The following is an 18,352-nucleotide window of genomic DNA, read 5'->3' on the forward strand; positions in this document are numbered from 1 at the left end:
GCTGTCAAATAAATCAAAAAATAAAAAACAAAACAAAACGGACCAACAACTGCATTCGAATTTGCATCTGTAATGTCTGTATGCTGTCGCAACTCGCAGGTATATACGATTTTATATTTTTTCCGACGTAAAAACTATTTCCATTTTTTTTTTTATTTCATACCCCTCCCTAGCTACTCGAACACTAAGGCACAGGTGTTAGGGGTGTCTATCGTGCACACGCCCTGCTACCGCCGACGCCGTTTGATAACTATAAATTATTTAAATTATTTCTGGAAACATGAAGGAAGGCGCGGTACCTATAGGTACGAATAGACTATGCGCGTCGTATGAATAATAAACAAAATATGAATAGGTAGGTTGGAGATAATCTTGTATCATCCGCCAAGACCGACGGGGTGATTCCGCGAGGTAAAATATATATTATACGTTGACTGTATTATTATTATTGTAATACGTGAATCCAATGAAATAAAATGAAATGATATATATTAATATATAACGAAACGAAATACGAGAAAAAAGACACGTTTAAAATTGTCTCTCGACTGTCACAATCTTTTAACGTTTTTTCCCCGCTTTTAATAATTCGATTTTGTTGAATAATATCATGTTTTATGCGAATCGGCGTATTTAATATAATATATATTATCAGATACAATATACTTCTGTTGTTGATATTTGGAAATCCCGCTCTCTCGAAAAACAATTTATTTTATTTATAATAATTCAAAAATTAAAATACAAATATATTATACTTAATAATATATATAGGTAGGTAGATATATTATTGATACTTCACATTATTTCTTTATATTGTTATTTTCATCAAAATAGTGCAAATACATTTTTGTCATAAACTTATCGAGTCTTAATAAAAAAAGAAAGGTTTACTTTACAAAATTAACTTAAAGCACGTATTATATAGACATTATTCTGCATAAGCATTGTTCAAAATATAATAATATATCAGCTCAAAAGTCTCGTAAAAATAAAATGCTTATTTTTTAAAAATAATTATCAAATACCTACGCCGAAAATATGTGTCAATATGATATTTTAGATTAAAAATACTGTGAAGAAATCAGCTATTTTTAACTAAACTACCTATGTATAACACGTTAATATTACGATATAGTTTAATTTTAGTATTATTAAATATTTCATCGTTATATTTAAATAATCTACTATACGTTTATTGCGTATAAAATGCAAATACTAATTATTTATAAAAATAAAATGAAAACAATACAACCCTATGGACTATTTATTATTTGTATTAAATAATCGTGTTAAGATTCATTCTATGAAAGAATGTTTTTATATTTCTTACTATTTATATTTATATAAGTATATTAGGTATTATATGATCATTTAATTAATTACATTGTTTGTCTATGCATTAGTGTAAATAGTATATTCTCTCTTCCACTTATTTTATATTTTTATTTTTAAAACCAGTGCTCCACACTTCTGGCAAAACTATTATTATGGTACATTTTCCTAATTGCGCATTTATTACAAAAAAAATAATATTAAAATGTTAAACAATAACACCTACCTCTTGGTAGATTTTATTTGTAAGTTATTTATTTGAAATACCTAAATTTATACAACGATTCGTACACCGACTAATTTCTCAATATTATTATGTAGTATAAGAAATTAATTTAATTCAAATTACCCATAAAGAAATTTAATTAAACTCAAAACTGAAATGCACGTATATGTGAAAAACAAAATTTATAGAAATTATATTTATGTATAATTTATTTATATTTACTCAAATAATATTTCAAGTACCTAATTTCAAATAAATTTTACAAGAAAAATTATTATGCAAACTTAAAATAAAACTGATTAATTTTATTTTGTTAGTAATATTCAATTTTGATCTATAGTTCACAATAAAATAATATTGATGTAGAAATAATATATATATACATGCACATATTATAATGTACACATACACTACTCAGAAATCACCTATTTTAATGTATATGCTATTAATTATACAGATTTAATTTTAATGCATATGTAGACATCAAAGTTAAAATTAATAGTTTTTAAGTTATAAAACTATAAGTAGGTACTAAGGATAATAGCAATAATAGTCCACGTTTATATATATGTTTAGAAAATGGTATAACAATTTAAATATAATAGTAATTATAATATTAATTTATTAAAATTTCAATAATTTGTTGATAAGATATAATATACCGTTATGTCTACATATCACATACATATTATTTTATTTGATATTATATGTAAAACCATCATTATTAATAACTATTATCCTTATTACAATATTACATATAAATGTCTTTATAACATTTTTACAAAATTATATCAATTCAATATTTATATGTGATTAACATTAACTTTTATATTAATTTTAAATCATAAAAATATATAATAAAAAGTGGTTTTAATTTGAATGATATAAAAAGTAAAATATTATAACAACAATTATTTGAAAGTATGAGAATATGAAATAATAATTATAAAATGAGAGTATGAACAAATAGTAAATACAATATTATAATAATGTAAAAAGAGAAGATAATAATTCTTGGTGCATCATTTTGCATAATATAATAAAGGAAGTAAATAAAGATACATAAATATAATTAAATATTATTAAAATATATGAATACACTTTTCAATTATCACGCCACCGCCAATTACAGTGCATTCGATAAGATACAATATCGAAAACTATACTTATTCACTTTAGACGGAATTTCAACTTTGTCAATGCGGTTCCTAAGAAACGAAAACAAAAATTTGTTTTTAAAACAACTTAAAAGCGCATTTTGTTTACTATAAACAATGGCAACGCACGATACACATTCCGTTGTTAGTATAAGTATATAGCTTAGAGTTATATACAGTTAACGATTTAACATACATATCTAGACATCTAGTAATATAGGTATGCTAGTATTGCGTGTAATGGTAGTATCGAGGTTTTACATAGTATAGTATATTATTGATATGAACCATATGCGAGGAGTGATAACCAAAACATAAGCAACTGTTGCGACGACTATATAAAACGGTTTACAAGTCCAGGTTCTTCAAGGTTCTTAAAAACGGTTTTTTAAGCGTTAAATGACATTTTAACTCCTATAATTTATTATATGTTCTGTGTTTAACAGTGTGTAGGTAGTCAATTAAAAAAAAAAAAAAAAAAAACATTGATGTACTTTTGTATTGTTTTATTACAATAACAAAACGATGAACAGGGTAAATAATATATTACGGCTGGTCATTTACATAGCAGGAAATTGATAAATCGGTAGTCACGCGAATAAATATACTAATTTAGTCATATATTATTTGTTTAGACCGAATTTTGAAGTCATAATAATACGTTGAAAATAGTGTGAAGCAAATCCATAGAATAATGTTGGTGTAGTGCTCCGTGTAACGTATCACACATGTAATTTGCATACATTAATAAAATTATTTAAACGCTAGCGTTATATTGTCATTATTTTAACAACACATTCGACCGTTATGATGTTACATTTTTTTTTCTTAAATTTCATCCAAAAACATTTTCTTGTTTATAAAGTATATTATGTGCAGTATTTGTTTAGTACGATACTGAAACACGACTTCAAGAGTCTTCAGCAGTAAATAATGGGTTGGTATATTATGTTTAGGAACCATTATTAACAGTCAATTAGAGTAGCTTTTATCAGAGAATAAGTGGCTGTCGGGTTTTTGTCTCTAAACCCGAAAACAACATCAGAGACCGTTCTGCATGCACGTATATGCATGTGTGTGTATGTATGTACACTTATAGACGTTTGCCAAGTATTCAACCCCTTCTCCTCAATTGGTCACAACACACAAAAATAAAACTAACTATTTTTCAAGTACAAATTGTTTTTAAACCCAGTCATTGTGTTTTTATTTCACAGGTTATTTTATTTCAATTGTTTACAAATACATAAGCAGAATTTGTTTAGGTCTCGAATTATCACCAATAATATTGGTATGGCCGCCTATTGCAGCTTCTACAATATATTTATAGTCGTAGGATAAGTTTTATTACATTAATATCTTGGTTGAAATACACAGGTCATTGCATATTTACCTCTTCTTTATCAAATATTTTATGATAAAAACAAAAATGGCAGCGTAAAGGGAGCCAATAATAGTCAAGTATATATGCCAGCGTATTTTTCATAATAAGAAATATTGTAATTTGTGATATCCCTTTACGCAGCCATTTTGTATCTGATGATAACAAAGTTTGATGATATGCAATAACCTGTATTTTTCAACTATGATTAACATGATGTATTAAGTTGATTTTATTTTGAAGAATTTTAATATGTGTCTACGTATATACAATTTTATTAAGTAATATTATTTTTTAATTCTTATATGTATACTTATTGTAAATAAAATGATTCTAGGTACTATTAATATTATTTTTTTTTTTTATTATAATTTAAATTTAGTATTTAAATATCACGGATCTAATATTTTTAAAGTGTGTATAAAAATTTACATTTAATTAATATGTGTCAAAATAAAAAAAAATAAGTCAGTTCACATAACCTTTGTTTTATGTCATCCCCGCAGCAGTACAAACTGAGGACGAACCCATACCAAAACTTTAGAGCCAATACTAGGTTTATTTTTTTGACAAATGTATGAAGGGGCATGAAACATATCCACTTAACAAAATTAAAGTGAACTTTATCTACTCAGACCCATTTTAAGAAAATATACATAAATCACCAAAAACCAAATTTACATATAAAAACTCTTGTATTATATGGATATATCTAATATTCAAAATTGGTGCTTCACTAAAAAAATTAAGTTTTCCTTGACACATTTTCAGACTCATAAGTTATGAGTCATAAATAATGCTCTAACATATATTTAAAATTGTATCACATTAATATTCACATTCAATGAAGTATCCAAAGTTTATTGATTAGTGCCTACTCTAAATAAAAAAAAACTTGTCATAGAACTCAAACATACTATATAATTACCTAAATCTATCTCGAGAATTTCTTTCTAAAGGATCAAACAAAGAGTCCACAAGATCTTAATTTAAACTTTTTAACTAAATAGATATCAAACACTTTTTCAAACTTACGTCTAAAGCCTAATTATTGAGTTATCATATCAAAAAGCCTTGATGTAATCTCAAATATAACTTATGCATAATGCGCCAAACATGAGAAATAGATTATAAATTTATTTTAATTAAAAAAAAAAATAATAAAACTACTTTAAATTGATTGTATTGAGTCATGAACATATTGATTAATGAATATAATCATATTTTGAATATTAATGACAATATTCATGATATATTTTGAAATATTATTTTCAGAAATCTAGATTAATTAAATGTAAATAAAAAAAAAAAAATGTATGACCTATTTATTCATTTACACAATTAGATCAACAGTATACTTTTGTAAATAATATATACATATTAAATACCCAAGGGTATGATTTAAAATGTATATATTATACAACTGTATGTTTAGCATTTAACATAAAATATATTAATGAACAAAAATACTTAAATAGTTTAAGCACAAATTAAATTATAATAGTATTTGTGATAAACTAAATGCAAATACAAATTTAAAAGCAAATACACAGAAACATGTTTCTTGGAAATAAATTATTTAAATTATCGCAACGTATAAAATAATAGTATATAGAGTCTTCACTACCGAAACGATAATATTTTCAAAGTTTTTGGTGTACTTACATAAATTGAGCTACCGGGAAAAATAAAATGGAAAAAAGTTAACTGGTGTGTCTTTCCGTATATATGATTCCGACTAGGATTTACTTTCATAAAAAATCACATCTTCCGGATAGGATGGGCGTGTATATTGTCTTTTTAAAGAAGTGAAATTTATACCTATACATTTATATTGCATATATATTGATAATCGTTTCGTCGTATAAAAAGTTTTAAAACTGTGACTATAGGTCTGCCGGGGTTTCAATGTAATATATATATATATAATGAATAAATCGATCAACCGGGCTGAATAAAAATAAAAGCTCGATTTCTTTATTACATATATTATGTACTAACGCAAGCGTGACGTATTCGCTTAATTGAAAAAAAAAATCCGTGGGAAAAAATCAAGCGAATTTCGACAAACCGTTTCGGTGCACGAATAGTTATAAAATACCGTATGCGCTTATACGCATATTAAGTATTATATTATATTATATACATATACCATGCACGCCTATGTGTATATACAGATGCGTTTTCGCATAATACATATTAGACTACTGCCCAGATTATGACTTGTCGGTATGTATATTATACGTATATACACAGAGTTGATCGGTAAACGAGAACATAAACACACACACACATATATATATGGATGTACATCCGCATATCCTGCAAAACCATCCCTAGCACGTTTATAATATATGTTACATTAATTCGATATACAGGACCGCGTGTGCACATTTATCTGGGACGTGAAGGACGAATCATGGAGGGTGGTGGATATAGAACGTTTTCCATTATCACCGAGTGCGCGAGTATGACTGATTCGGTATCACCGCGGCCGCTGTCGCGTTGATTGTCTATCCAGCCATTGCGAAATCTAAAACGCTCTTAGGAATGTATAATAAACACTTCATTAGACCTCCCTCCTACTCTTACTACGACCAAACTTCACACACACATGCACACACACGCACATTCGTCATTCATTGCGACCGACTTTGTAGTAGATGCAAAATAAGCGTATGTATTATAATATAATATTATTTATTATGCTGTCTACGCGTACATAGTTATAGTGTACGATGATAATAAACTACGGAAAACAATTATAAAAATATTGTTATAATAATTGCTTGCGCTAACTGTTAAATTGTATTAAAATAATATCGTGTGGATATTTTTATTTGTGAAATACGTCAAAAAAATAATATATATTATAAGTGTCGATCGTTGTAAGTTCTTATATGTGGTGTATTATTGCTCACCGAGATCTATTTCGGATGGTTTACGGCTAGCAATAAAATCTCTCAGTTCCCTTATCGTCTACATACCGGTCGCACTTGCTTGGTAAAACATAATATTCAGAAGTACCGTTACGACAACGCGAGTCTTATATAAAAAGCTCGAATAGTTTTATACCTAGTTCCCACATACATTATACAGGATGATTTATCGAGCATTCCCATCACCTTTTTTTTCTATACAATAATACCGATGCTTAATATAATATATATTGTAAAATTGTTAAATATTTTTAAACACCATATTTTCATATTTTTTTTTTAAATTTTGTGTACTACATAATGAGTGTCTTATTAAGATATAAATTTATATTTTTTTAAATGAGAACCCATCTTTTCTACTGTAAATTATTCACCTAGTAGATAATTTTCCTACATCCAAAATTTACATGATATCCGAAATTTAAGTAATAGGATCAGAAAATAATATTGGGGATATGAGTATTTTGTAATTTAATTAATAATAATCTATCAATATTTATAAAGCATTAAATAGCTTTGTGTAAAAAATAGTATTTATGAAAAAAATGGTGTGATTATAATACGTAAATATTCGATCTGAATTACGTTTGTTTTATATTTTTGTAAAACCATTGTTTGTGTAAACATTTAAATTACCAAAAAACTATTCGTTATAATGTTGTACTTGGTACCTACATTAAAAAATACATATATACATATATATATATATATTATGTATATAGTTTACAGATAGAAATAGGGGTTCTTTAAAAAAAAAAAATCTTGAAAATCTTTTAATATTATAAAAAATATAAACTTGAAGTATATTATTTGAGAATTTCAATAATTAGAATTTCAATAAATTCATGGTACCTATTAAATACAAAACAGAATGATTAAAAAAATATATGATACGATACTAAAAAATCAAATCAATAAGGTTAGGTTAATATACTGTTAGGAATTTATAAGTAGAATATTCGAAGCATATTAAGCGCTGTCGATATACTTATGTGGCATATAATTTTAGAAGCAGATCTTGCAGAAAGTAAGTGGACGTATTGATTTTGAAATTTGTTTTAGGAACCCCATGTATGTACAAAAACCAATTATGATTTGACTTAAGTTGGAGTACAACAGCGTGTGTGATACACGGATTCGATAAAAAAAAAAACCCAAAAACAAACATCGTTAATCGTCAAAAGATTATTGAGGGTAAAAATGTGTAATTTAATATTCGACTAACGCGTGAACAAGGATAAACCAGTTATTTATTTTGTAGTTGACGTCAACAGTATACGTCAGTTTTTGTTTTAAATTGGAGTGACATCTGGGAAACATCTCTTCTCGTATCTTGTTCGGTTTTACTCATGCCGACCAGAATGACCCGTCTAGGGACAACGTTTTTTGCCACTAAAGGTTAAATTCAAAAATAATACATTATTTTCCTTTTTTTTCATTCCAAAGAGTATATACTATAAAAAATAAATATGTATGTATATTCATATATACTAGCTTTACTTGTCACTTAGTGAATTGGCGTGTCTATTACGTCAGAAAAAAGGAGCTAAAATTCTGAAATAATAGAAAAATAAGTACCATGTCTCCTGCAATGATATTAAAACAATGACAGATTTTAATGTATAATATACATTGTACACATAATCAATAGGTACACGGAAATACGTATACCATATATAGGTAAATGTGTCAATCAGTACGTTAGTATAATTAAAACAGCTTTATTAATAAATGAACTCATAGCTTGGAATCATACTTATAAGCTTAAATAAATAATCATTTGGTCGTATAATGATTTTAAAACATGAATATGCAAAAACACATCATCAAAAACAGTACCTATACAAAAATATAGGTACCAATATAAATCTATATCATCTATATTTTCAAATGTAAATAATATCAATTGTAGTTTTTTAAATATAATTTTATTATTTTAAAAATAATAATCATAAGTTATTTTTAAGATAGTGATAACTAATAGTATAATACACAATTTATTTGCAATAACATTTAATGATATTTGTAAAATGAAAACATTAATGATCAAAAAATTCATCCTTTTACTATTGGCACATGTACATAAATGATTGGTTAAATAATCGTGGAAAGTCGTAAAAAGAAATAAAAATATAATTAAATATTGTCTTTTTTGGATCAACTGGTTATGGTTTGACCAATATTCGATTTCTGAAGAATGCAGATCAATTTAGATAGAATGACATTTTTAGCAACCTTTTATTCGGTCGATCCTATTCCTATTTCATAGAAATGGTTAAAAAAAATATTTGAAACCGACTACCGAGATTACTTCAAACACCAGTGCAACAAGATATTTTTCATGTCAGTTTACCTAATCTTATTCCGATCACAAACTATTCACACAGAAATTCAGACCAACGGCGCCAAGAAATCGAGAAAAAAAAATTTAAAGACACACAAACACACACACACATGTATATTATTTATTAAATACGTATTTAGTATACGCATTATACGAATTAACCCAGTGTAGATAGGTCGAACGAATGAAAACTGTATGTAAGCATGTAGAATCGGAGAATAAGTAAAAGGAAACATTTAGATACGTGATGACACAGGGGTAGCGGTGGTCTAATTTACGCAGACATTTTTCCGATATAACGCTACCGCCACCATTGCTGGGACGCTAAGTAGACCGATTTTTGGCTCTGATCCCATCTCTAAAAACAACAACGACAACACTACTCTAATAAAACCGTTGGAGACATTTATTATCACTCACGACACAATCGCGCTGCAGTTATATAGAAGCGTCGACGAATAAGACGATAAATTGTGCATTATACTCATGTAATATTCGTAAACTCATGCCAGTGCTTGGAACTGGGGTGTACATAATATACACATACCAAGGTAATGGTAGCTAACTAAACAGTTGTCATGTCTATATTACAATAATGTGACTAATTTGTTCTATAGGGTAAGAGCAATGCACGAGTAAACATGTGCAGTTTAAATAGTGACCGATAAAAATTATCGGTATGATATTATGAATCTTACACATGAATTACATTATTAAATATGTAGTTTAAGTATAAACAGAAGATTCACTGGCCAAAAATGACATTTATTTCTGTAATCGATAATATTATTGCGCTATGAAGTACTTAATACTATGATTAAATATATAATATTGTATATAAAATCCATGTGTTTTACATAATATAGTACTTGCAGGGTATACGCATTTCGACAATGCGTGAATATTAATCATTTTAAAACATTCAACAGCTCATTAAATTAAGTTATATACAAATTTGAGTCAAAAAATTAGTTTTAAATCAAGATATTTTATACTATAGGATCGATTTCTTTCTAACACACATATTATACGAATATAATAACAATGATGATAAGCTATGTATGTATTATAATATATATTTTGTGTATAACTTTGTATAACGAGCGTTTGCAACCACATGACGACATTTCCTTCAAAACGACGACTAGACACGCTAATCATGATCAAAGGTTAGGTATATCTGGTGTGTGAGGGGGAGGGTTGTGAACTCGGTATTTACCGCCTAAATCAAATTCAATTTCGGAACAACTTAATATCACCATAATGTATATTATCTATTATATTAACTGAAGTAAATTTTAAGCAGCTTTCCATTGTCACTTCATTTTACAACTGTACAATAATATGCGGTATGCTAACATCAAATATATTCAAGTATATGTTAACTCCCATTTTTTAAGTTAATAAATATAATAATGAATTTTTTCAAATTCTAGTTTTTTGAATTTTCAAATATACTTGAAGAATGTATTTTAGATGTTTTTTGCTACTTAAGGAATATTAAATGAAAATAAGAGTTTTTGTTTTGTTTTTTTTTAAACGATTACTTTTCTATTTCACTATCAATTATTTAGTGAAAATTGTTTTGAAAATGTCGATGCGTTGAATTCAAAATTAGAATGAATAATGTTTGAGTTAACTCTGTGAATTAAAGATAATATAGGTCTATGATACTGGTTTCGGTAAATATGGGGGCAAACATTTTTAGTTATTAATATTTATAAATTTTATAAATGATTAATGTATAATAAATACCATATCCGATAATATTATATATATATTTTATATTTTTCTATAATTATTTTTAAAGACTACTATTCTTAGTACCTATGAATATTTTATTATTTTGAAACTGAAAAGTTTCTCGTTTAAATTTTAATTAGGAAAATAAAATATGTCTAAAAATGTATTCAGTGAATAATATACAGTTAGCAAAGGAGTTATCGTTTGAAAAACAGAAGTTAGTTAAAAATTATAAAAAACTAACTCTCAACAATTTAAAAATATTGTTTTTATGTACATTTGAAAATTTAAAGAATAATATTTTGAATAAATACATTTTCAAATTAAAAAATGGGTGTAAACCTGATCGGTGAATCTTTCTATGTATATATATATATACGATTTTCGTTTATTCTTTCAGTAAATGTTGACAGATTTGTATAATTTTATTTTTGTTTAAGGTTTTTCATATGGTACGAATTATAACAATATTATAATTTAAAACTTTATTTTACATAAAAAAAAACTATCCCCATTTTGAGCTACATTATTATAATACTAATATCATGGCTAATAAATAAATTTCGAAATAAAAACTGTGAAAATCAATACGCATTACATTATATAGGTACATTGTTCATGGGTACACGTGGCTACCTGATATATTATTATTTTCTTTTCGTGTGCTAAGCTGTCGTATATCTGGTGAAATATCGGTTGTGTATGACATTATAATAATAATAATATGTCACTGGTTTGTGAAAATATTATAATGCTTTGATCACATCAGCATATTTATGAACGTACATAATTATTATAGTAGCGTTTTAATTATTATTATTTATTAGCACCTATCGTATATTATGAATAATGAATTATGATATTGTTTATACTTGATGTAGGTATGCGTTAATATATTATTGGTATCATACGGGTCGCCGTGGACGTTGTATTAAAACAGTATTTATATGTTGCTTACAACCGAGTACTCGTGATTGCTGCAAAATTTAAACGATTGTAAACTCAAATTGAAGAATAAAATTATTCAAAAAGTCTATCGTGAACTTGTCCTCATTATTTGTTTAGTCAGAAATGACTGATTTTCAAACTCAGCTAAAAAAAAAAAAAAAAAAAAAAAAGGTAACTGATCTTCTCATGTATTAATTACCTTAAGCTATTGTTGATAATCATTTATCATTACCCAAAGCATAGACAAACCACGATGATGAAACAATTTTCCCGTATATATTATTTTATTAAAATTACGATAATAATTGTGACAATTATGTAAGCAGCACTGAAACAATATTTCAAAACTTCATTACGAAAATTAATTGCTTTTTCTTTGTGTTAAATTATATTTTAACAACGAATTGTCCACGATAAGATATATAATTTAGGTGCGTTATTTATTGTTCTCATATTAAATCATGTTAGGTTTATTATATTTTATCGGTAAAAATTATCGAACCAAGTTTACAATTGACCTTTTTTATTATCCGTTATTGTCGAGTAAATTTACTATTTGTATTGAAAAATGTAATCGTTTGTCGAGCTTACATTATATAATGATATATTTCAGTTTTTAATTTAATAATTAATTTATAACGAAAAATAAAGATAATGATTCTAAGTCTTAAGTATATCTACTTAATGGTTAGACATATTTTGTAATTCAAGCTAAACACGGACATACCACTACAATAGATGAGTAAAATAAATTATATTTATGCTTTGCACAAAGCGTATGACATATCTAAAAAAATAAGTCAGTTACATACTATGTAACTTATAATTTAGTAAATAAAATGGTACGAAATATAACTAACTCATCCAGCTAATATGTTGCCCGTATCGTAACAGGCATTTGTCAATTTCACTTTCATTCAAATTCCCTTACCTTCAAAAATGGAAATATTGTTATTCGATCTAATTCCATCAACATCAACATAACTAATCTACACACTAAAATGCTTGAATATTAAAAACTTCATAATTGATCAATTGCTTACTGTTTAAAATGGCTAGTTAAAATATATGTACTGTATATTATATTATTAAACACATAAAACAATCAATGTACCTATTATTATTATTATAAAAAAGTGTATATGTTATTTATAATGTAACTGGTATAACTTTAATTTTGAATGATTTACGATCAAAAAGTAACTTGTTAAATGTGGGAAAAAATATTTATTTATTTATACTATATTAAATATTTATGTATAAATACTAGCAAAAAAAATTGGTTAGTGTATTAATTTATTATATTATTATAATTTTTACTAACTAATATATTTTCCTTAGTTATTGTAAATGTTTTGAGTTCAATTGGTCTATAAAACAGTAATTAGAGGCACAATTAGTAAACTCCCATCGCAACGACAGTGAATCCTTCCTTTTAACTATGGGGCATAAGTGTTAAAAGCCAGTATACAATTTCGTAATTGGCGTAGATAATTTGTAGTTAATTATTAGTCAAATGACTAATGATTACAATTCCGATACCATAGGATTAGAATTTAATAAGAGATTTCGTAATTTTTCATCATATTTATTCCCTGTCCCTAGGTGGTATTTATAAAATACTTTTAAATATTTAATATTTTGAACATCTGCAGTAGTGGTTGTATAATATTATGATTTATTAAAAAACTAAATAGTAACATTCAATACATATTAATGAATCCATTACTTAATAAAACTGTCTAAATTACCACTAAAACATAATTATAACTTATAGGTAAGTTTAATAACCACCCAATTTATATTTACCGTTATATTAACGCACGAATTTAAAATATTTTATCAATTTTACCTATAATACGACCAAACTGAAAATTGTGTACCAAAATTGTATTTTTAAAAAAATATGATTTATGGCCAGGCAAAATAATAATACGAATTCTCGTATCTACACGTATTTACAACCATCAAAGTCCAAAATATGTTGAGATTTTCAAACTTTACAATGTTTTACTTTGATACAAAACTTTTGCTTCCTCTAGGGAGAAAATTTGTTCATCTTCTCGTATTCGCGTGTGGCTGGTCCACTTACTCGCCGTAACATTCTACACGAGGTATCTATATAAAAACGTTTTTGATTTCTTTGTATCCTATTTTTCACTGAGTTTTTTTTTCAAATTTTATATTATATGTGTACAATGTTTACATAGACTACACATTATATTATTATATGCTGTAGCAGAATACATGATAAATAATATTTATTTCTCATATTTCATCATAGTTTGTCAGATACACCTGACTCAAAAAGATGAATACACAGAACTCAAGAGTAGTTTTTTATTTGCTGAGTGTAGAAAATTCCCTACTTAAAACAAAGAGTTTTAGATTTTAACTAACTTTTTTAGGTGATTTTTCCCTCCATTAAATATAATACATAAAATTAGTTTTTATAGTAATTTAAAAAATGCATATATCGAATATATCATCAATTAATAAAACAACGGACTATTGGTAAAAATGATATCCTGTATATTTTTATTATAATAATTCGTTATAATTATTAATTACATAATTTAATATACGATATAAATAAATATAAATTTACAGATTTCAATAAATTTACACTACATGAAAACATAAAATATTTTTAATTATGGTTAAAACTACAGGAAATTAATATATATTTTTTGTCAAAGCGCCATTACCTACTGTGTTTACTATTTTATACCAAGGATTCGCTTTAGTTAAATCTACTCGTAATATAACATGATGCGTAAACAATTAAAATTATACTCGTTCATGTGAATAAAATATACTATATTATTAATTACAAACCATTTTTAAAAATAAAAAATAAATCCATACAAAGCATAATTAAATATGCACGCGGGACTCGAGCATGCGTGTATGTGTATGTGTGTGAGTGTGTAGCTTAATTTTTTTCAGAAAATATTTTTTCACAAAGAATGCTTAAAATATATATAATTAATAAATACAAAAAAAAAAACCATTGGCAGCAAAAATATTAAAAACTAATAACAATTTGATCACTAGGTGTACAATTAATATTTTACCCTTTTATCTTCCCATATAAATACTATTCTTTTATTTCTATCCTTCTTAGCAGCGAAATAGACTCCCCCCGATCTCTACGAATAAAACTTATTCCCTGCTTCTATTTACCCAATTATAAACAACTTTTTTTTTACGTTTTATTGCACCTCGTAATATAGGTGTAATATAGGTTAATATAGGTAATACATACATTAATCACACATACAGAATGTTTCTTGACATTAAAATGATTTATCTTTGAGCCACTAAATACATTATACTTAAATATAATTCTGTGTTTTTACAATTGCATACTTTTATTTATTTTTTAACTTACTATTTATTTTAAATGCTACACCTGATAAAAACCATAATACATTAAATAAATAAATGATAAATATAAAAAATTAAAATGATAAAATTTGAGATAGTACAAGATTATTGAACAATGACATTCTTAACCAAGGAGTTAAAATTAACAAATAAGAACAAATAGCTAGGTATATACATCATAAGAAGTGATGTTTGAAAATATTACTGAAGTACCAAACCATTTTACCAGTTTTTAAAATCACTTGATTTACTTCATATAAATATATTGAGTTTTTATTAAGTTAATGTTTTTATTTTATTCAAAAAGAAATTACTTTTTTTAAGTTTTTTACTTTGCAGTTAATATTTAAAAAATACCGGTTACAGAAGTAATGTTATACTTTTGATATTTTTATACATTTCACTATCGATTTTTCTTTGACTTTGATATTATGTTTTTCTTCTCTCAGTATGTGATAATATATAAACGTGTATAAACATTTGTTTATTTATTTTCAACTTTATTTGTATTCGAATTTCTTACGATTCGAGTTTGTTTTGATATTTGATGCATCATCAAACATCAGGAACAGCACTTCATCGTTATTGGTATAGTTGAATAAGGTTTATCTTGTCGAAAATATTTGTCAGCTAACGCGGTGATCGTAATAATACTAAAGTTGTTCTGACAAAAAAAAAAACTTGTTTTCCATCAAAAATATAAAAGTACGACCTTTCGGTGGATATATTATTTGTTTTAAATAATCTATTACATTTTTCTCTCAACCATCTTACATTACTATTATATCTCAACCATCCACTTTTAGTTTAAAAGTAAAAGTATTTATTTTCTTAAATCTTAGACCCATTTTGATGCATAAAATAGATTTATATAATGTGTATGGCTCGTACTGTAATAATATGGTGTTCGTTAGATTTTTCGACGCATGCACAATAATCTCTCATAAAGATCCACTCAAGATTCGTTAGGTAAGTTGATGTTCAGTTATTAGTTATATACGAGTAGTACAGCGTAATTTATTAATTTATTATGATCACTTATTTTTATTTTTTCCTCTTAATAGTTAATAATATATTATTATTAAATTAATTAAAATTCTAATATTTAAAATTTAAAATTTTGTTAATAAATACTATAACATTTTAAATGACATAGATTTATATACAATTAATTAGATTTTATATAAAATTTTGAAAGCTTTTTAAGGTTATCATAACTTTTATTTCTAAAAATGTTCTAATATTCTTATTTTAAGGTGAGTATTAAAAATAAATTCACTAAAATGTTTAAAGCTACTACACAATATTAGTTCTATGTAACTTAAACTTAAATTAATGTTTTTCATTTATAAGAATGTAAATTGTAGGTGTGGTGTCCACTTAAATATTTTTAAAATCAAAAATTATAATTGTAATAAACTAATTATTAATAAAAATATACGTGCTAGATATACTTAGTGAATCATCGTACCTACGTATGTGTATGAAGTAATATGTGCATACTGCACATATATGCAAATACGAATACAACGATTTAGATTCAAGTCTATCTAAAAAAAAAGCATTCACTATAATGTTGGAGATTTGTTTTATACCATGTGCCTTTCTATTTCTCTTTCAATCGTTTTAAATTAAATTCCAAGTGTTCTTAAAAATGTATTATTTACTTAACAAAAATAACGTTTTAAACATAAAACAAAAATTTCAACCTTGTATTGTCCTACGATGCATAAATAAACACTGTGACTTCTATATTTTTAGTAACAACAAGAAAAGTACAAATAAAAACAGTCTGCTTCAAAAAAGAAAGAAAAAAACATAAAGGATATTTAAAAATTATATTATGTATAACTTTGTTATAATGTAAAATATTTACGAATGCCACATGTAAATAATTCTAGATTTTACCAAAATAGTTATAACTTGAATGCTTACCACAATGCAAATATTAAATAAATATCTGTAATTTTATAATTCCGTGTATTTATATTATTATTATGAGTTATATTTTATGAGCAAGATTTATATATTGAATGGTTGGTTTATTTTCTTAAATAAACAAATAATAATATACGTATTTTATATTTATATCACTATGGTATTTTAATAATTTATCTTACATTATAAGATCAGATATTCTTTTCCGAAGTGACTTGAAATTTGAAAGTAGGTAGGTTTATGTTACTTTAAATTATGTAAATATAAATTAAAATTATTGAACAAATACACAGACAATTATTGTTTAAGACCAAATATGCAAGTGAAACCCAATTTCTATAGTTTTAAAAATTATGTATAGGTTTTTGAAAAATAAAAATAATGGATTATTATTATTGTTTATTTATTTTTTACAAGTTGCACTGCGTAACATTGACTGCTACACAACTTTTCAGCCCTGCAACAGCCAGGGTTAGTTTATTGTTGCAATAACCAGTCTTGGAATATCAGAACTGGTACCTTTGAATACCCAAAACAGAACTATTTCTAGTTGTTTTATAAATATATTTTTGATTTTCTAATTTGTTTAATAAGATCACCATAATCTTTAGTAAGTAAAAAAGAGTTATTATCATCCAGTTTGTTCATAAGGATATTTTTAATTTTTTTCGTTTTATGTCGTACGGATAATGTGGATGTCAATAGCCATTTCAAATTGGTATATACGATGATAGTTATTTTACACATATTAAGGTATTATTAACTATGTAATTTTCATTAGGTATGATATTTTTAAATGTAACATCTATCAATGTTGGATAACCATCATAATATGTAGCTACGCCTTATCTGTGGGCAAAAAAATTTTATTAGTTTGCCTACTTAGTATCTATCGTAATATTTCACTAGCCACCTTAACGTTGCTCGTTGGTGATCTGTTTTATAAATTAT

General features: G+C 25.7%; 1 protein-coding gene and 1 long non-coding RNA gene across 3 annotated transcripts in view; one reads left to right on the forward strand and one right to left on the reverse strand.

Annotated features, from left to right (window-relative positions):
* LOC114122329 (zwei Ig domain protein zig-8-like) overlaps positions 1–18,352 on the reverse strand; it is a 356,252-nt gene that overhangs the window by 178,437 nt on the left and 159,463 nt on the right. The gene's annotated exons all lie outside the window — the stretch shown is intronic.
* Positions 4–12,105, forward strand: LOC126550471 (uncharacterized). The gene is made up of 3 exons (XR_007604592.1): positions 4–99; positions 8,101–8,232; positions 12,007–12,105. It is a non-coding gene; the product is annotated as an uncharacterized LOC126550471 (long non-coding RNA).

The sequence above is a fragment of the Aphis gossypii genome, chromosome 2 (assembly GCF_020184175.1).
Source record: "Aphis gossypii isolate Hap1 chromosome 2, ASM2018417v2, whole genome shotgun sequence".
Taxonomy (NCBI): Eukaryota; Metazoa; Arthropoda; class Insecta; order Hemiptera; family Aphididae; genus Aphis; species Aphis gossypii.